Genomic DNA, 22,331 nt, shown 5'->3' on the forward strand with positions numbered 1-22,331 from the left:
GTGGTATTTCCAGTTTCAATTGCCTTAGTATGCAGACCACACAGAACGTTTAGAAGGTAGGAGAAAAGATACAAAGGTACTTTTTTTTGGGGGGGGGCGGGGGACGGGGGGGAGGCAGAGGGTCTCGTGAGTAGTGCTTGGATAGCTCAATCGGCAGAGAGCACTTGCTTGCGGAAGGTCAAGAAGATCCCAGGTTCGAGCATGGGTCCGGTGCACAGTTCTGATATGTCAGGAAGTTTCAGCACTTGGAAGAGTTTGTTGAATGGGATGGAGAGCGTAACTGACACAGAATTAAGATTAAAGATAAGGTAACGAAGGCTATGAAGAAAACTAGAAAAATAGCGATATCTTTAATGTAAAAATTGAGAAGGAGAATCCATTGGAAAAAGAGAAAACAAGATTCTGCAGAAAAGTCGCAGCAAGGAAGAATATCAAACGTACCGGAAGCAGATTAGCGCAGGCGTAAGAAAACATGTCTGGAGGTCAACAAAGTATGGAAGTGAAGCATGGGGGAAAGCAACGCAGAGAAGTGAAATCTGAAAGTATTTGAAGTATGTTGCCATGTAAAACGTTGAGAATTAAATGACCAAATAAAGGAACGAAGAAACATTAGGATTAAATGCCCCATTGACATCGAGGCCATTGGTAAAGAAGCACTAGTTCTGACTGGAGGAAGTATAGGGATGGCAGTCAATCGTGGTGTCTTCAAATGAATCTATGGGAAAACCGCTGGCCCAGTGTGCTGACCATTGTATCACATTGCCCGGCGGCCTAATAAAAGTTACTGGAAAGAAGAAGAGAAGAAAAGCATGAAAACTAATATAAGACTGCAGGGTATCGAAAGTACCTTGTATCAAGACGTAAGATAGTGTTACAAATGCTAAGTCATCTGGGAATAGCTGCCAGGATCAGAAAATGACTGAAATTTTAATAATTGACAAAGAATGAGCGAAACAGACGTAGGTAGGTATCAAAAAATTAGCACACACCAACACACAAAATATTCTGATACAAAGTAATTCTAACGAAGCACTTGAAACTACGCTCTGCATCATGAAAAGTAGCAAGTGGAGATGAAACACTTAAGCTATTTCGGATTTTTCCAGGAAGTTCCATATAGAAGGCATATAACGATTTACAGAGCTGCGACGTAGGAACACCTTTGCGCGAGCCTTTGAGACCAAAGACAGCAACGAGAACCGTTGAGATAGGGCTACAATTAAAATGTATTACAGTGCTATTACGCCCGTGGAAGATGTCTTATCCTCAGGTGCTACCAAATTTGGCAGTGAATTAATACGGAGTCGTTCCAGTAATGGAGAAGCTGTCGGGTTAATCACTGTGCCAAAGGACGGCGTTGAAAGTTACGGTAATTGGGCAATTATTTCTGGCTGTAGGCAGGTGCCAAGCTTGGACTGAAGCCAGTGAGCTACAGTGATTGGGGAAGATGTCTGCTTGCATATTTATCTTCAATATCGGATATGCAATGCGCTAGAACATTTAATTTTATGATATTCATTAGTCCTTCTTATCCATTTGCACGTACATTCTGTTATGGTAACAAGACTCTAGGGATTGCCACCCTTGGGCTTCGTTTAGTTCTTTCTTAACAGGACTATAGACAGCTCTCCGCTAACAGGCATAACACTTGTCCACCTGGTTCAGCCGTTCCGATACTTTTGCGCTTGGCAATGCTTGGCGGTCGTAAATAACTGACATCCACTGAGACCTTTATAGAGCCGCCTACATACCTACCAGGGCGTACCATGAAATTACACTCGTTAAAATGTCTGGTATCACTGTTATGAAGTGTACTTTATGATGTTTTCCTTTATCGGAAACTTCTTTCTAGTTCCAGAATGAAACTTTCACTCTGCAGTGGAGTGTGCGCTGATACGAAACTTCCTGGCTGATTTGGAAGGTAGGAGACGAGCTACTGGCAGAATAGAAGCTGTGAGGGTGGGTCGTGAGTCATGTATGAGTAGCTAAGTTGGTAGAGCACTGCCCGCAAAAGGTAAAAGTCCCGAGTTCGAGTCTCGATCCGGCATAGAGTTTTAATCTGCCAGGAAGTTTCATATCAGCGCACACTCCACTGCACAGTGAAAGTTTCATTCTGGAAACGTCCTCCAGGCTGTGACTAAACCATGTCACTACAATATAGTTTCTTCTAGGAGTGCTAGTTCTGCAAGGTTCGCAGAAGAGATTCTGAGAAGTCTGGAAGGTAGGAAACGAGGTACTGGCAGAATTCAAGCTGTGAGGACGCGTCCTGAGTTGTGATTGGGTAGCTCAGTTGGTAGAGCACTTGTCCGCGAAAGGCAAAGGTCCTGAGTTCGAGTCGCGGTCGGGCACACAGTTTTAATCTACTAGGAAGTTTCCTTCTACATATTGTTTTGACACTAGGAAATCGCTACGTAAGAATAACTGTGAAGAAGGGCATTCTTAAGTGCGTTTCGCTGTAGTATGGTGTGTGATCAATCGTGTACGTGACAAAGTGTTTTTAGATCACTGTTCAGTCTGGCAACGTGCCACAAATGTTCAAGTTTAGATAGTGACTGCGTTTTCACTTTCGGTATGAAGGATTGTCAGCACAGGATATTGCGTGCGGAATAAAGTTCTGCCTCGTAGCCATCTCCTACGTCCAAAACCACCACCTCGGACAACTACGCTATCTGATCAAAAGTATCCGATCACCTATTAGTAACCATTAATATGGTGTGAGCTGTCTACCCTTCACCTTTGTGAATGCTTCAACTCTGCTCAGGATATTTTCAGTGAGGTGTCTACCTGCCTGTGGAGGAACAGGAGCCCATTCTTCCTCAAGAGCCGATACCAGAGACGGTGAATTTCGAGCGAAGTTGACAATCTAATTCATTCCGAAGGTGCTCCATTGGGCTAAGTCCGGGACTCTGGGCAGGCCAGTACTCTATAGGAATGATATTATCCACAAACCAATGCCTTACAGATTCTGGTTTATAACAAGCTGCATTGTTGTGTTTATACAATCATGGTGTCTGAACTGTTCCTCTGCTTACTGTAAAATGTTTTCATATCTTTGCACATTTAGCATTTTATTAAGAGCAATAAGTGGACCCCGTCATTAACCACGAAAGAGACCCTTCTACTGTAACACCACCCCTTCATACTTTAAGAACCATGGCAAATAACCTTCTCCAAGAGTTTGCCAAACCGAAACCCTCCCTTCGGATAGGCACAGGGTACATCGCGATTCATCGTTTTCACTCATTCACCTCCTCAAGCGTTGCTTAGCATTTGTCATAGAAATGTGCGACTTGTAAGGGTTGCTCGACTATTATCCCCATTCTTTTTATTGCGTACGCACACTCATCGTGCTAGGTGGACTGCTAGTGGCCCTTTGGTCCCACGAATGATTCCTTCCGCTGGTCTTGTGCGAATTTTGACAGCCACCTCCTCAATGCGCGACGGTACCTGTCCTTAAGTAAATGATCTTTGTTCATCTATGGTTGTTCTTTGCATTTCCATTTCAGAAGCACATCACCAACAGCCGACTTGGGCAGCTCTCAAAGTCTGAGAAGACTGGTTTGTTACTCAGATCACATCCAATGACTAGTCTGTCAGAAGTCACTCAGCGCTCGTGACGAGCCCATTGTGCTGTGTGCGTTCCTACCGACAACACGGTAGTCTCCGCCTTCTTCTACAGTGGCGGGTCCGTCTCTCGTGAAATGCAGTAGAGTGTCTGGATACTTTCGATTAGTTTAACTTGAGATTAAGTATGACGGGTACCCAGAGGAGGATGCAACAGAACTGGGCCATTTCTTGTTGAAGAAACTGGGAGAGCTGCGTCGACAGAGACAGTACGCAACCAGCTATTGAACCCCTACCATCCCTTACGTACGAAGGCACAGAAAACCAGTACAATGGTGCGCGAAGAACGTTGGGAAGCGAACACCTGAAATAGAACTTTAGTCAGTGGAGCTTGGTTCTTTTCCTCGATGTTGTTGTTGTTGTGGTCTTCAGTCCCGAGACTGGTTTGATGCAGCTCTCCATGCTACTCTATCCTGTGCAAGCTTCTTCATCTCCCAGTACCTACTGCAACCTACATCCTTCTGAATCTGCTTAGTGTATTCACTCTTGGTCTCCCTCTACGATTTTTACCCTCCACACTTCCCTCCAATACTAAATTGGTGATCCCTTGATGCCTCAGAACATGTCCTACCAACCATTCCCTTCTTCTGGTCAAGTTGTGCCACAAACTCCTCCCCATTTCTATTCAATACTTCCTCATTAGTTATGTGATCTACCCATGTAATCTTCAGCATTCTTCTGTAGCACCACATTTCGAAAGCTTCTATTCTCTTCTTGTCCAAACTATTTATCGTCCATGGCTACACTCCATACAAACACTTTCAGAAAAGACTTCCTGACACTTAAATCTAAACTCGATGTTAACAAATTTCTCTTCATCAGAAACGCTTTCCTTGCCATTGCCAGTCTACATTTTATATCCTCTCTACTTCGACCATCATCAGTTATTTTGCTCCCCAAATAGCAAAACTCCTTTACTACTTTAAGTGCCTCATTTCGTAATCTAATTCCCTCAGCATTACCCGACTTAATTCGACTACATTCCATTATCCTCGTTTTGCTTTTGTTGATGTTCATCTTATATACTCCTCTCAAGACACTGTCCATTCCATTCAACTGCTCTTCCAAGTCCCTTGCTGTCTCTGGCAGATTTACAATGTCATTGACGAACCTCAAAGTTTTTACTTCTTCTCCATGGATTTTAATACCTACTCCGAATTTTTCTTTTGTTTCCTTTACTGCTTGCTCAATATACAGGTGGTGGTGGTTAGTGTTTAACGTCCCGTCGACAACGAGGTCATTAGAGACGGAGCGCAAGCTCGGGTTATTGAAGGATTGGGAAGGAAATTGGCCGTGCCCTTTCAAAGGAATCATCCCGGCATTTGCCTGAAACAATTTAGGGAAATCACAGAAAACCTAAATCAGGATGGGTTATTGAAGGATTGGGAAGGAAATTGGCCGTGCCCTTTCAAAGGAATCATCCCGGCATTTGCCTGAAACGATTTAGGGAAATCACAGAAAACCTAAATCAGGATGGCCGGAGACGGGGTTGAACCCTCGTCCTCCCGAATGCGAGCTCAATATACAGATTGAATAACATAGGGGAGAGGCGACAACCCTGTCTCACTCCCTTCCCAACCGCTGCTTCCCTTTCATGCCCCTCGACTCTTATAACTGCCATCTGGTTTCTGTACAAATTGTAAATAGCCTTTCGCTCCCTGTATTTTACCCCTGCCACCTTTAGAATTTGAAAGAGAGTATTCCAGTCAACATTGTCAAAAGCTTTATCTAAGTCTACAAATGCTAGAAACGTAGGTTTGCCTTTCCTTAACCTTTCTTCTAGGATAAGTTGTAAGGTCAGTATTGCCTCACGTGTTCCAGTATTTCTATGGAATCCAAACTGATCTTCCCCGAGGTCGGCTTCTACTAGTTTTTCCATTCGTCTGTAGAGAATTCGTGTTAGTATTTTGAAGCTATGGCTTATTAAACTGATAGTTCGGTAATTTTGACATCTGTCAACACCTACTTTCTTTGGGATTGGAATTATTATATTCTTCTTGAAGTCTGAGGGTATATCGCCTGTTTCATACATCTTGCTCACCAGATGCTAGAGTTTTGTCAAGACTGCCTCTCCCAAGGCTGTCAGTAGTTGTAATGGAATGTTACCTACTCCGGGGGCCTTGTCTCGACTCAGGTCTCTCAGTTCTCTCAAACTCTTCACGCAATATTGTATCTCCCATTTCATCTTCATCTACATCCTCTTCCATTTCCATAATATTTTCCTCAAGTACATCGCCCTTGTATAGACCCTCTATGTACTCCTTCCACCTTTCTGCTTTCCCTTCTTTGCTTAGAACTGGGTTTCCATCTGAGCTCTTAATGTTCATACAAGTGGTTCTCTTTTCTCCACAGGTCTCTTTAATTTTCCTGTAGGCAGTATCTATCTTACCCCTAGTGAGATAAGCCTCTACATCCTTACATTTGTCCTCTAGCCATCCCTGCTTAGCCATTTTGCACTTCCTGTCGATCTCATTTTTGAGACGTTTGTATTCCTTTTTGCCTGCTTCAATTATTGCATTTTTATATTTTCTCCTTTCATCAATTAAATTCAATATTTCTTCTGTTACCAAAGGATTTGTAATAGCCCTTGTCTTTTTACCTACTTGATCCACTGCTGCCTTCACTACTTCATCCCTCAAAGCTACCCATTCTTCTTGTACTGTACTTGTTTCCCCCATTCCTCAAAATTGTTCGATTATGATCTCGCTGAAACTCTGTACAACCTCTGGTTTAGTCAGTTTATCCAGGTTCCATTTCCTTAAATTCCCACCTTTTTCCAGTTTCTTCAGTTTTAATCTACAGGTCAAAACCAATAGATTGTGGTCAGAGTCCACATCTGCCCCTGGAAATGTCTTACAATTTAAAAACTGGTTCCTACATCTCTGTCTTAGCATGATATAATATATCTGATACCTATTCGTATCTCCAAGGTTCGTCCATGTATACAACCTTCTTTCATGATTCTTAAACCAAGTGTTATCTATGACTAAGTTTTGCTCTGTGCAAAATTCTACCAGGCGGCTTCCTCTTTCATTTCTCTCCCCCAATCCATATTCACCTACTACATTTCCTTCTCTCCCTTTTCCTACACTCAAATTCCAGTCATCCATGACTATTAAATTTTCATCTCCCTTCACTATCTGAATAATTTGTTTTATTTCATCATACATTTCTTCAATTTCTTCGTCATCTGCAGAGCTAGTTGGCATATAAACTTGTACTACTGTAGTAGGTGTGGGCTTCGTATCTATCTTGGCCACAATAATGCGTTTTCCTCGATGAATGCAAGAATTTCGGACGCTTCTTGGTATTCGTAGAAGGATTTGGAGGCCGCCAAGTAACAATGCACGCGTCAGGCACCAAGACCGCTTCGTGCAGCAGAGAGATTGTCGGTCATGCTTTGGGCCTCTATGACGTACGCTCTTAATAGCTACCGAGGGATATTTGAGATTTGTGTCCTGTCACTCAATGTTTTTGTGACGAGTCTGCCTTTCAAGAGGCACTACTTGAACACCTTCCCCAAGGGGCGGAAATCAACCGAATGGAGTAGTGTGCTGTGTTTGCTTAGATGAATCTGGTCATGCGTAGCACTGGAGAACAGCTATCCAAGAATGAATCAGTTTGGAGAAGCAACGTTTCGAACTTATTCTGCACAAGGAACCTAACGGGACGATACAAGACTCGCAGTGGAGCAACACGGAAGTGAGTATTATACGGTAGCAGATTTCGATTCTCCACATACAGTAAAATGTGTACATTCGAGCAGACCTATTGTTTTCTTTTCACAGCTGGCCGTAATTTTATGTTTTAGTTTCGTAAGGCTTATTCTTTCACTCCCTGCTCCCCTTCAACATATTCACAAACGTGTAATTGGTACAAAATTATTTTTAACCAGAATGAATCTTCCGATTCACCAATCTGTGGTTAAACCATGTCTCTGCAAGTTATGCAGGTAAACTACTGTGAAATTTGGAAGATAGAAGATGCTCCGGGGAAAGAAAGGCTCTGGAGGAAGGTCACGAGTGGTATTTGGATAGCTCAGTAGGATTGTAATGTCCAAGATCTTTGTCAATAAAAGTTATGAAAAAAGTTGATAACAGCATTGCGTACGGAATGCAAGGTTCCGTTTCAAGGCTAGCTCCAGAATACAATTTCAATTTACCAGATATAAGGCACCTTCCCGTGTTGCTGAAGCATCCATCACTATTTCAGCGCAAATTTATGTAATTTTTGCATTATTTTTTATAGCGACATCAATCCTTGTTGACAATGATATAAATCGCTGGCGTGGATATGTCTCTCAGCGTTTGTTTCACGTTCACTCTTGTGTTGACCTACTGGCGGGAAATACGCAATTTTGGCTGCTCTTGTAATTGTACATATTTTTCTGTATCATTCGTTGGATCACTGATTTAGGATCTGTGCATTTTAATCACGGCACCACGAAGAATAGTTATTGATAAATAAGGTACATTTAAAACTAGTCAATCATTTATAGCGTATTCCGTTTAATTGCTTTATAATAGGTATTTCATTGTGGCGTTTAATATTGTTGACTACCCGTGCTGTTTCGGGGAGGGGGGGGGGGGGGGGATGAGTTGTTCAGTTAAATTAAACGCAAACATAAAATAATAAAATAGTTATATAAAAAATGACTCCACTTCACTTCATTGAAAAAATTCATTTATCCGTCGAAAATTTAATCAATGTTATGGGGAAACTTCTATCTGAGAGCGAAGGAACTTCGTACGTGTACAGCTGAAGAGAAGCTTAAGGTCCCTGACGGTGTGCCTATTATCAATCCTGAATCCTTGTTTCGATCTTTTTATATAATTGACAACATTTTTGCAAATGGAAGTGTAATAGATAATATAATGTCCTTGGTTAATATTAACAATTAATAAGACATTAAGAACTGAAATTACTGTTTATTAGACAATTTCAGCATAACAATACTAGACTTCGACCTCACATTTGTAATTGCCTTTGTAATACTGGTTTCATTCTGGAATGTTTCTCGTGAAATGTACTGAATTTTAAAACAAATACTGCTTCTGGCAAATACCATTCCGCGTCAAGCGCTCGAAGTTGTTGATGTGAAACACATGAACCACGATGTTTCTGACGCGTTTCTTCCATAACTTCAGATTACCTTCCTTTCCTGTAAAAAAAATTAATATATTTTCTTCTTACCTCCCGCCGACATTTATCGCAATTCTTCTTCTTCTTCTTCTTTCGAATAACCCATTTGGAAGGTACGATGCATCAACTTTGGCTACTCTTCATTGCATTAGATTTCCTCAGTTTCCAAATTTCTTTCATCCTTTTAGAGTGTTGGTCCCTTTCTTCTTGAGTCCACTTTCGTCTAGTTATTTTCTTTCTCTCCTGAAATTCTGTCTTTTGAACTGCCTTTCTGAAATGTGTTCTGTTTTCTATTATGTCTATTGTAACTCCAGCATTTTCAATGTCCTTTTCAGTCTTTATGAACCATGCTGGCTTGGATTTGTAGCTATTGAGTAATGTGAATATCCGCTTGGTTAGTCTGTTGTTATCCATTCTGAATATATATGTCCAAAAAACTGTAGTCTCCTCTTCCTCATTACATCTAATAAGTATGATGTTCAATATAACTCGTTTCACTGAAGATTCTGTGCATCTCGCATCGCGCCACGCTTCCGTACTCGACCACCGATTCTAGCGTCTGACTTACACTGGCGATGTAAAAAATTCACGCTCTAGGGACGACAAGACCCAACTGCAGCACACCTGAAGAAGTTGGCACACCGGTCGATATCACACCCTTATACAGAAAGTTACTTAAGAGCAACCCGTATCGGATTTATTCGTGGCATGGCATGCGGATTTATACTGAAGATAGTGCTGTGGGTGTATAATGCTATAGCCGTAATTGTTTCGGAATAACCATACCTATGAGAACAAGTCAAAGCAGAACATGTGTGGATAAAAATCTTACCTCAAGATTGAAAATTTTCTTTAACGATTGCCAGTATCGTCTCATTACCGAGCCATCTTCAGACGAATCTATGGCCGGCCCTTTGTGGCCAAGCGGTTCTAGGCGCTACAGTCTGAAACCGCGCGACCGCTACGGTTGCAGGTTCGAATCCTGCGTCGGGCATGGATGTGTGTGATGTCCTTAGGTTAGTTAGGTTTAAGTAGTTCTAAGTTCTAGGGGACTGATGACCTCAGGTCCCATAGTGCTCAGAGCCATTTGAACCATTTTGAACCAATCTATGACGTTGTTCAGCGTGTCAGACTCATTACACATCGTATTGTCTAGAGCTAAGTCGCCATCGTTAAATAAAAAATACTGAAGCGAAAATCCTAGTTCGTTATGTAAATTGACAACCTTGTCAATTTACATAACCAACTAAGATTTTCACTTTATGATTTTTTATTTAACCTGGGAGACTTAGCGCTAAAAAGTACGATGATGTGTAATGAGCGTCGCACACTGAACTACATTTTAGATTGATCCGAAAGTGGTTCGGTAATCAGCTGAGTCCGGTAACCAGTATAGAAAATTTGCTATCTTGATGCAGCATTTCTTATCCACACGTGTTTTAAATCAACAGATCGCAAATCTCCCTCATTGACAGTGTCAAAGAATAAGTCAAAGTTGGGTATAGGAAGGAGAGTGTTTTCTCCACTTACAGAGTCATGGCCTCAATGTAGTTTATCTGCATTCCAATTGATTTCTATAACCTCTTGACACCAGTACCTAGGATTCCAGAGGTCAGCCATGTGGCTAAGAACAGATCAAAGTGCAGGCAGCAGTGAGTTTTTCTCAACAAGTAAAGTCGCGGCTTCAGTATAGGTTTTCTCCGTTTCGATTGCCTTTTGGAGAACTCGTTTTCCACTCCGACTACTCTTAACGTCGGTACGTAGGAAGTCAGAGGTCAGCCAGGTGGTCGGATGCCACCATGTGGGCCATTTACCACTGTGTGTGTGTATGTGTGTGTGTGTATGTGTGTGTGTGTGTGTGTATTTGTGTGTTTGTGTGTGTGTGTATTTGAGTGTTTGTGCGTGTGTGTGTTTGTGTGCGTGTGTATTTGAGTGTTTGTGCGTGTGTGTATTTGTGTGTTTGTGCCTGTATTTTAGTGTTTGTGCGTGTGTGTGTTTGTGTGTTTATGCGTGTGTGTATTTGTGTGTTTGTGCATGTGTGTATTTGCGTGATTGTGCGTGTGTGTATTTGTGTGTTTGTGCGTGTGTGTATTTGTGTGTTTGTGCCTATATTTTCGTGTTTGTGTGTGTTTGTGTGCTTGTGCGCGTGTGTATATGTGTGTTTGTGCGCGTGTGTGTTTGTGTGTGTTTTTTTTGCGTGATAATGGGTGTGGGTATTTGCGTGTTTGTGCGTGTGTGTATTTGTGTTTTTGTACATGTGTGTAGTTGTGTGTTTGTGCATGTGTAGTTGTGTGTTTGTGCATGTGTGTATTTGTGTGTTTGTGCATGTGTGTATTTGTGTGTTTGTGTGTGTGTGTATTTGCGTGTTTATGCGTGTGTGTATTTGTGTGTTTGTGCATGTGTGTGTTTGCATGTTTGTGTGTGTGTGTATTTGTGTGTTAGTGTGTGTGTGTATTTGCGTGTTTGTACATGTGTGTAGTTGTGTGTTTGTGCGTGTGTGTATTTGCGTGTTTGTGTGTGTGAGTATTTGTGTGTTTGTGCGTCTGTGTATTTGTGTGTTTGTGCGTGTGTGTATTTGCGTGTTTGTGCGTGTGTGTATTTGCGTGTTTGTGCGTGTGTGTATTTGCGTGTTTGTGCGTGTGTGTATTTGCGTGTTTGTGCGTGTGTGTGTTTGTGTGTTTGTCTGCGTGTGTGTTTGTGTGTTTGTGCGTGTGTGTGTATGTGTGTTTGTGCGCGTGTGTGTTTGTGTGTTTGTGCGTGTGTGTATTTGCGTGTGGGAAGGGAACCTGCCCCGCGTGCGGCAGGTCAGCGCTGCCGCGGCCCCAGCGCGTCCACCCACCCACCCGGCTGCCGCCCACGTTGACGGCTCTCCTCGTGCCCGCGCGTGGGCGTCGGCACGCTGACCTTGACTGGCCGTGAAGCGCGGATGAAAGCGCTGCCCGCGCCGCCAGACGGAACGAGTCTAATTATAAGGGCGCAGTCGCGATTTCGCCGGCTGCCTCGCTGGCCTACAATTAAGTGAAACCGCGCGTTACGTCCACCTGGCGCCGGGCACCGGCCGGACGCACTTTCGTTATTCACACTCTCGCGGATATCGTGTGTTGCGTAGTCGTGGCGTTCGTCATCGTGAGGATGGAGCGTACTTTTCAAATAACGATCAAAAAAGAAACGGCAGATATACACTACTGGCCACTAAAATTGCTACACCACGAAGATCACGAGCTACAGAAGCTAAATTTAACCGACAGGAAGAAGATGCTGTGATATGCAAATGATTAGCTTTTCAGAGCATTCACACAAGGTTGGCGCCGGTGGTGACACCTACAACGTGCTGACATGACGAAAGTTTCCAACCGATTTCTCATACACAAACAGCAGTTGTCTGGTGAAACGTTGTTGTGATGCCTCGTGTAAGGAGGAGAAATGCGTACCATCACGTTTCCGACTTTGATAAAGGTTTGTTGTATTGCGACATTGCTGCTTTCGTTGGTCGAGATCCAATGACTGTTGGCACAATATGGAATCGGTGCGTTCAGGAGGGTAATACGGAACGCCGTGTTGGATCCCAATAGCCTCGTATCACTAGCAGTCGAGATGACGGGCATCTTATCCACATGGCTGTAAAGAATCGTGCAGCCACGTCTCGATCCATGTGTCAACAGTTGGGGACGTTTACAAGACAACAACCATCTACACGAACAATTCGACGACGTTTGCAGTAGTATGGACTATCAGCTCGGAGACCATGGCTGCGGTTACCCTTGACGCTGCATCACAGACAGGAATGCCTGCAATCGTGTACTCAACGACGAACCTGGGTGCACCAATGGCAAAACGTCGTTTTTTCTGTTTACAGCATCATGATGGTCGCATCCGTGTTTGGCGTCATCGCGGTGAACGCACACTGGAAGCGTGTATTCGTCGTCGCTATACTGGCGTATCACCTGGCGTGATGGTATGGGGTGCCATTGGTTACACGTCTCGGTCACCTCTTGTTCGCACTGACGTCACTTTGATCAGTGGACGTTATATTTCAGATGTGTTAAGACCCGTGGCTCTACCCTTCACTCGATCCCTGCGAAACCCTACATTTCACCAGGATAATGCACGACAGCATGTTGCAGGTCCTGTACGGGCCTTTCTGGACACAGAAAATGTTTGACTGCTGCCCTGGCCAGCACATTCTCCAGATCGCTCACCAATTGAAAACGTCTGGTCAATGGCGGCCGAGCAACTGGCTCGTCACAATACGCCAGTCACTACTCTTGATGAACTGTGGTATAGTGTTGAAGCTGCATCGACAGCTGTACCTGTACACGCCATCCATGTTCTGTTTGACTCAATGCCCAGGCGTATCAAGGCCGTTATTACGGCCAGAGGTGGTTGTTCTGGGTACTGATTCCTCAGGATCTATGCACCCAAATTGTGTGAAAATGTAATCACATGTCAGTTCTAGTATAATATATTTGTCCAATGAGTACCCGTTTATCATCTGCATTTCTTCTTGGTGTAGAAATTTTAATGGCCAGTAGTGTATGCAAGATCTGTCGCGCAATCAGCTTCACAGCTCATGCGTTCAAATTGAAGAGGAAATTGAGGATTTGTTACATTATTCATTTGGGCATAAGAAAGCCAAAGGCACCTAATTCTGCACTGAGTTTTCTCATAATAATTTGAATATCTTGACCTGGAATAAGCGTTTGACGACGCAAAGTGGGGATACAACAACCAAAAGAACAATAGGAATGGCACACTCTGATAAAAAAGGAAAAAAAAGGAAGATAACAGCTACACGTCCTGTCAACAGCGAGGTCATTATTACGGCACCATAATCCGCAAGCCACCTAGCTGTATGTGGCTGATGTTACTTCTCGTATCACTAACAGATCCCCCCCCCCCCCCTCTCGAACCATGCTCCATTCGCATATAGCGAGCCGGGATTGTAGGTGGCTCTGATGTCTAATTGTCTGGAGATGCGCCAGACGACGGTCGGATACCAGCCTGACTTCTCATCTGCTATAGGTCCCAACCATCAGGAATGACGGTCTGGGTTACCACTTCTTTTCATAGCAGAACCACTTTGGTTGTCATCCGTGATACCCTTACAGCACAGCCACACGTGGACTATATTCTACGCCGCGTTTTGTTGCCCTTCACGCTCAAGCCACCCTGGTCTTACATTTCAGCAAAATAATGATCGCCCGCATACTGCGAGAGTTTCTACTGCTTGTCTTTGTGCTTGATGAACCCTTCGTTGGCCATAAAGGCCACCGATCTCTCCCCAGTTGCGAACGCTTGTAACATTATGGGTAGGACCCCCAACCAGATCTGATTTTGACGATCTAACGCACCAAATGGACAGAATTTGGCATAGTATCCCAGAACAAGACATCCAGAAACTTATTAACCCATACCAAGTCTTATAACTGAAGGTCCAGAGGTGCATGAATGCGTTATTGACTTGCTAAGTATGCAAAACTCTTTCTCTTGAATAATCATCCACTTTTTCTACATTTGTAGTTATTTGTTTGTCTGTTCATGTACGTGACATCTACTTTTTTTGTCTTAGTGTATTTGACCTTCTCCAAGAGAATATTGTGGATTCACAATCGAATGTTTTTGACAAGAGACGGAAAATACTAGCTGGGAAGTCGATTTGGTCTGTGGGATAAAAAAAATTTGTTTAAATGACTCTGAGCACTATGGGACTAAACATCTATGGTCATCAGTCCCCTAGAAATTAGAACTACTTAAACCTAACTAACCTAAGGACAGCACACAACACCCAGTCACCACGAGGCAGAGAAAATCCCTGACCGCGCAGGGAATCGAACCCGGGAACCAAGGCGTGGGAAGTGAGAACGCTACCGCACGACCACGAGCTGCAAACTCTGTGGGATACATTGTAACCGGTGCTGTCTGATTATGCAAGATATTTTCCTTGTTGATTACCTTGCAGAGAACTTAATGGGTCCAATGATGACAACGAGAATTATTGTTCTTGTTTATTGTCATTACTACTTTCAGAGTACTATGCAATTTTTAAAATCCGGTAAATACCGTATTTATACGAAATCTATTCCGAAAGGACTGTCTACTGAATATACGCGGGTAACAAGTGATAAATTTTCTTCTACTCATTCATAATAACTGACGGATAGTACGCAAATATTCTCTAACAGATGGACGAATCAAATACCTGATCCGACGCTTGGACTGGAGAGTGAAATACACTTGCAATCCAAGGTAATTTTCTTGTCAAGGATCATATTTTTCAGACAGGAATTTGAAGAGCACAGTGATGGAACGTACACTCGATGTACGAGATTTGCCATCCTCCAACTTCCTGCTACACCCACAAATAAAGAAATATGTAGATTGAAAAGAGTTCTTATTATAATGGGACACATCGGAAAACAAATGCATTTCTGATCTAAAAACAGAACTTTACAGTCTGAGCAAGAAATTTTTGTCTTCGAGTATGGGACAACATGTCCATACCATTTGAGTGACCGATGGCTTGACGTCATGCAGTTTGGTCAAGTCGCACCTTCTGTTAATTCAAGTAACTTAAAAAAGTAACTTGAAAGTCATTAAAATATTCAAATCAATAACTACAGCAAGTGTGACAGTCGCTAATTACACGAGAGCACGACAAACACAAAATCTTATGTCCAAAACAAACAGTTGGAAAAATCGAATGATGAGAATAATTATTTTTGTATTGTTATTAAGGAAAACCGTAAATGCAGTTGTTGGGAAGTCCACTTTCGGATCCACCACCTGAATGCAGATATGAGTAGTTTTCCTATTCGAGCCAGTTCTTCACCTTTCCTGTACGAAGTACGTGTAATGTTGCCACAAGAATAACTGCTCATATGTAGCCGGCAGGAGTGGCCGTGCGGTTCTAGGCGCTACAGTCTGGAACCGAGCGACCGCTACGGTCGCAGGTTCGAATCGTGCCTCGGGCATGGATATGTGTGATGTCCTTAGCTTAGTTAGGTATAATTAGTTCTAAGACTGATGACCTCAGAAGTTAAGTCGCATAGTGCTCAGAGCCATTTTGCTCATATGTAGTGTTTGTTGTGTTCATGGCGACACCCCCGCCCCCCTACATAATTACCACTAATAAGGCCACCGAGCACAGTTTACCCCTCACCAACAGCAATGCCATGTAACGTCACGGCAAGAAATACAGCGGAGACGTTACGGGCTTGACTCACGACATTGATGTTGTTTCTAGTGATCAATGACTGAATGCCATCAGTTCGGCTTCCTTTGCCAACGGAATACTAGTGAAGAAAATTTTGTCCAGCACAAGGATTTATATGTGGTTGCTCTGATCGAGCGCCACATGGCTAGTATGGAGGCCGTATAGTTACAATGAATCGGTCTACACCGACATAACGAAAGTCATGGGATAATGATACATATGCAGACGCTGTATTATCGCGCACAAAAAGTTAAAATGGCAGTGCATTGGCGAAGGTGTCATTTGTACTCAGGCAATCGTGTGAAAAGATTTCCAAAAATGGTTCAAATGGCTATGAGTACTATGGGACTTACATCTGAGGTCATCAGTCCCCTAAAACTTAGAACTACTTAAACCTAACTAACCTAAGGACATCACACACATCCATGGCCGAGGCAGGATTCGAACCTGCAACCGCAGCGGTCACGCGGTTCCAGACCGAAGCGCCTAAAACCGCTCGATCACAGCGGCCGGCTGAAAATGTTTCCGTCGTGATTATGGCCGGACGACGGGAGTTAACAGACTTCGAACGTGGAATCGTAGTTGGAGTTAGACGAGTAGGACATTTCCTTTCGGGAATCCTTAGGAAATTTATTCAGGATCCATAGTTTCAAGAGCGTGCCGAGAATACAAATTTCAGGCATTACTCTTCATCACGGACGACGCAGTGACGCTATGACTTAAAGACCGAGAGCAGCGGTTTTTGCGTAGAGTTGTTACTGTTAACAGACAAGCAGCATTGCGTGAAATAACCGCAAAAATCAATGTGAGAAGTACGACGACGTATCCGTTTGGACAGAGCGGTGAAATTTGACGTTAATGGGCTATGGCAGTAGACGGCCGACGCGAGTGCCTTTGCTAACAAATGGTTCAAATGGCTCTGGGCACTATGGGAATTAACTTCTGAGGTCATCAGTCCCCTAGAACGTAGAACTACTTAAACCTAACTAACCAAAGGACATCACACACATCCATGCCCGGGGCAGAATTCGAACCTGCGACCGCAGCAATCGCGCGGTTCCAGACCGAAGCGCCTAGAACCGCTCGGCCACCCCGGACGGCGCCTTTGCTAACAGCACGACATCACCTGCAGTGTATCTCCTGGTCTCGTGACCATTTCGGTTGGCCTGGTCAGTCGAGGCCCGAAAGCAATTGGTAATTGGTTCGAGTGTGACACAGACCCCATGAAGTCATAGATGCAAGTTGTCAAAAGGCACTGTGGAAGCTTGTTGTGACTCCATAAGGCATGGGCTGTGTTTACATCGAAAGGGCTGGATGCTCTGGTCCAACTGAATCGATCATTGACTGGAAATGGTTATGTTTGCCTACTTGGAGAGTTTTTGCAGCCCTTCATGGACTTGATGTTCCCCAAACAACGATGGATTTTTTATGGTTGACATTGCGCTGTGGGCCACAACTGTTCGCTATTGGTTTGATGAGCATTCTGGACATTTCGAGTGAATGATTTGGCCACGCAGATCGCCCGACATCAATCTCCTAAATCATTCGCGAGATCATTTGTGCACAAAATCTTGCACCCGTAATATTTTCGCAATTATGGATGGCTACAGGGGCAACATGGCTCAGTATTTCTGCTGGGGACTTCCAACGACTTGTTGAGTCCGTGCTAAGTCGAGTTGTAGCACTACGCCGGGCAAAAGGAAGTGCGACATGATATTAGGAGGTGTCCCATGACCTCAGTGTCTACTGCTCCAGACATGGACTGTGCGGCTGGTCCCGGCGGATGTTCGAGTCATCTCTCGGGCATGGGTGTGTGTGTGTGTGTGTGTGTGTGTGTGTGTGTGTTTGTCCTTAGGATAATTTAGATTAAGTAGTGTGTAAGCTTAAGGACTGTTGACCTTAGCAGCTAAGTCCCATAAGGTTTCACACACATTTGAACATTATTTTGTCTATTGCTTACAGGGTGGCCTGCTTCATGGTAACCGGCCGTTGTGTCCGAGCGGTTCTAGGCTCTTCAGTCTGGTACGGTGGCATGTTCGAATCCTGCCTCGGGCGTGGATGTGTCTGATGTAGTTAGGTTTAAGTAGTTCTAAGTGTAGGTGACTGCTGACCTCAGATGTTAAGTCCCATAGTGCTCAGAGCCATTTCAACCATTTGGTGCATGGTGCACAGTACCGGTTGCAGGTTGCCCACCTAAGGCCTCCACAAGAAATAAAATTTGATTTCCTGTAGGTAAAGATGGAACGAATTTAAAAATTTTAGCTGCTCTCATAATCTGTTCCTTAGGAGTTATTATGTCAAAGGCTTAAAAGAATAAGACAAGCATACTGTCAGAAACTGTGCATACGTCTAGAAACAGCGTAACTCGTTGCGCACACATTACCCAGACAACATTCATCCAGTATTTGAGATTAACAGCACTTAATGACCGCCAACGAACTTGACACATAATTTCAAGCTTTTTCTCGCTGAATCCTCCTACAATATGACGAAAAGAAAAAAGTTTTTGTCTTACAGTGTGCAGTAATAATGCAGCATCAGGCATGACGTTTTAATTTATTGCTTCTTAATTACTATCTTTTTCTAGGCGCGCGGTCCGGAACGGCGGGACTGCTACGGCAGCAGGTTTGAATCCTGCCTCGGGCTTGGATGTGTGTGAAGTCCTTAGGTTAGTTAGGTTTAAGTAGTTCTAAGTTCTAGGGGACTGATGACCACAGAAGTTGTCCCATAGTGCTCAGAGCCATTTGAACCATTTATTACTATCTTTATTAGAACATTTCTTGCAGACAGTATCCGCGTGTACCACTGAATGTACCTGAAAAATTAAATCATTGTGCGATACATAGTTCATGAATTACGACACAGATGTGTGAAAAATAGCTTTTGCTTCAAATGGAGCGCAAATTACCTCGGCTATACTCGTCCAGTATCTGATAATGAGCGCCCTTAGCGACTATCAATAAACTTTAAGCAAAATTTTGAAACTATCCCACACTTTTCTTGGCTGATAAGCTTAACATCAAATATTTAACACCTTACTCATTCGTCAAGTCTGAAACTGTTTTGCACGTGGGAGTTCGGTTATTTAAACAATCCGTAGTGGGCACTTCGGAGATGCTAGTTGTAATGTGAGGTCTTTCGCTATGATCATGATGTATAAAATCTGTGTTGCTTTCCTGAGGAATAAACAGTTCGAAATACGTGGTGTTTCAAAAAGAATATATGTCTCTCGAACGCATATATTTATTAAACTGTAATACATACAGCTATGAAATTTATGATATATATTTGTTGTATGTTAACCGGGGACCTAGAAACTACGGAGAGGCTCCGTCCCCGCCGCAGCCGCAGTGATTCACAACCCCACGACGACTACCGCAGTCCACTTCACCCCTCCGCCGCCCCACACCGAACCCAGGGTTATTGTTCGGCCCCTGGTGGATCCCCCCCCCCCCCCCCCGCCCTCTCCATGTAACGCCTCACAACAGACGAGTGTAACCCCTGTGTTTGCGTGGTAGAGTAATCGTGGTGTAAGCGTACGTGGAGAACTTGTTTGCGCACATATTGTAGCTGTGGCGGAATAAGGGGAACCAGCCCGTATTCGCCAAGGCGGATGGAAAACCGCCTAAAAACCATCCACAGACTGGCCGGCTCACCGGACCTCGATTCGTGCCTGGGACCAGGCGCTCCTTCCCGCTCCGGAAAGCCGTGCGTTAAACGGCTCGGCTAACGGGGCAGGCAGGATATACATTTACAAATTTCTCAAATTTAGATTACGGATATTCAAAATGTCTTCCACCAGGGACACGAACGATACCATTTCGATACTCGAATTCCTCCCCTACTCGGATAAGCATATGCATTATCGCTGATGTTATGTTAGTATCTCGTCCTTCAAGACTTCTAGGTTCTGTAGTAATGTTGGTGGATAAACGGCGTCCTTAATGAAACTCCACAGGAAGAAGTGGCAGACAGACATTGTAAGCCAGCTGAGAAGTGCTAAGTCGCCGGCTGTTTGACGGCCAATCCAGTGGCTCGCGGGAGTCTCATTCAAATATTCACGCACTTGATGATCGCAGTGAGGTAATGTGCCCCGTCCTGTTGAAAAAATGAAGTTGTTCTCTTTCAGGCTCGGAAGCAACCGGTTTTGTAACATAACAAGATACTGCTGACCGTTAACCGTATCTCCATCAAAGAGGAATGGTACGTAAACAGGTGAGCGGGATACCGTACTAACCACCTTGACTTCAGGTGAATCTCGTACATGTTCAATGAGTGCATTCGTGTTTCTGTTAAGTCCAAAATTCGAACATTGTATTTGTTTACTCTGTCACTAAGGTGTAAAGTTACTTAATCACTGAACAGGACGCATTGTGCAACAGGGTTATTATTATCAACAGCACACTGAAGCTTGTCAGGAAATGCCACACGTTTGCCTTTCTCTTGATGACGTAGAGTCTGTAACAGCTCAACTTATACGGCTATACAACGAAATGACGTCTCAAGACATGTCAAATTGTTGTTGTAGACCGCTATATCTCCCGACTGGCATAGCGAGTAGGTCTACGTTAGAAACCGGTATGAATTGGTGCGGCATTTTCCTTGGAAACAAGAGGGCGGCCAGGACTTTTTCTTGTACATACAGTCCTGCGAATGTTCCATCCATTCGGAGAATCAGTTTGCTACTTCAAACCTGAAACGTCTTTGCACTGTTATCACAGCTTCTATTCTTGTATGAACTGTTTATTGATAATTTTTCACTTCTGTACAAGGCCATAGTCTAGGCAAGCACCAACACGAAAACACAAAATGATGTCTGCTGCCGGCCGGAGTGGCCAAGCGGTTCTAGGCGCTACAGTCTGGAACCGCGCGACAGCAACGGTCGCAAGTTCGAATCCTGCCTCGGGCGTGGATGTGTGTGATGTCCTTAGGTTTTTTAGGTTTAAGTAATTCTAAGTTCTAGGGGACTGATGACCACAGAAGTTAAGTTCCATTGTGCTCAGAGCCATTTGACCATTTATTTGATTTCTGCTGCGCAGTAATCACTTTGCAACGTGTGACGGTAACCAAGCAACCAGAAAAGAGCCGACATCTGTCAGCAATGAATATAAACTAGACAGTGTACTTGTTCCTCCAATAAGCGAGATATATATTCTTTCTGAATCACCCTGCATATACCAGTTTGTCGTGATGTTCGCATCGCATTATACTTGAAGTTAGCAGGCCGCGGTGGCCGTGCAGTTCTAGGCGCTCCAGTCCGGAGCCGCGCTGCTGCTACGGTCGCAGGTTCGAATCCTGCCACGGGCATGGGTGTGTGTGATATCCTTAGGCTAGTTAGGTTTAAGTAGTTCTAACTTCTAGGGGACTGATGACCTCAGCAGTTTAGTCCCATAGTGCTCAGAGCCATTTGAACCATATACTTGAAGTTAACAGAACGTATCGCACTTACCAATACAGCTCTATGATGAAACGCCCTTCTCAGCTTGCAGCAAAGTTTCTTTCCCTGCAAACAAAAAGAAAAAAAGTATCCGTTAGTTACTATTAATTTAATAAAGTGGTAACATTAAGTGCTGGAATGACATCAATGAGGGGCAAAACGGCGACACCGATTTCACATTGTAGTTTTAGGCAGGGGAAACTAATAAAGAAAAGTAGTCCACGAACGCATGACATGCGGCACGCCATCAACTGAATCAGCCGACAGAGAGAGAAAATCGCGTGACGTACGTGAAGAGCGAAGCGTTACAAATGGATCTGAGCACTATGGGACTTAACTTCTGAGGTCATCAGTCCCCTGAAGCGTTACAGATGGCAGGTTTGGAGGTTGTCATATGAACTCGACGGTGTATATTCCTCGCATAACGTCTCAAAAGTGAAATTTTGCTAATTACAACGTCTATTTTCGTCATATAGTAGCCGTACTCCGTCATTCCATAGTTACGGACGTAACATTAATTGTACAATTGGCATTTATCGATTAACACAAAAAAACAAACAAATAAACATGAATATGAACGACATATAAGAAGGTCTGATGATGTGAGCTGTGTTGATTTGCCCCTAAACAGAGGAACCAGAAGCGTTACAGATGTAACAATATCTTCACTTTGCTTGGAATGACCAAAATTAGAAATTTACCCTAGGTTTTTTAGCAGTCCTGATTTGCCACATTTCCTACATCGTTTATTTCGTTCAGTAAATCAGAACTTAATATAATATTTTATACACTTTTTGTTGATGTTTCTATACTTGATGATAATGTTTTGTGTGGAAACAAATTTTATGTTTGAAAAATCGAGTGCGTTCGCTCTTGAAACTTGTGTTACGTGCGAGGCCATGAAAGAAACTACGT

At 43.6% G+C, this 22,331-nt stretch overlaps 1 protein-coding gene across 3 annotated transcripts in view; it reads right to left on the minus strand.

Annotated features, from left to right (window-relative positions):
* Positions 1–22,331, minus strand: part of LOC126284886 (uncharacterized) — a 687,599-nt gene that overhangs the window by 318,245 nt on the left and 347,023 nt on the right. For all 3 annotated transcript variants that reach the window (XM_049984141.1, XM_049984139.1, XM_049984140.1), the window contains exon 3: positions 21,429–21,482. The gene's annotated coding sequence lies outside the window, so the exon portion shown is untranslated. The remainder of the gene's footprint in view (positions 1–21,428; positions 21,483–22,331) is intronic.

This window comes from Schistocerca gregaria, chromosome 8, assembly GCF_023897955.1.
Source record: "Schistocerca gregaria isolate iqSchGreg1 chromosome 8, iqSchGreg1.2, whole genome shotgun sequence".
Lineage (NCBI taxonomy): Eukaryota > Metazoa > Arthropoda > Insecta > Orthoptera > Acrididae > Schistocerca > Schistocerca gregaria.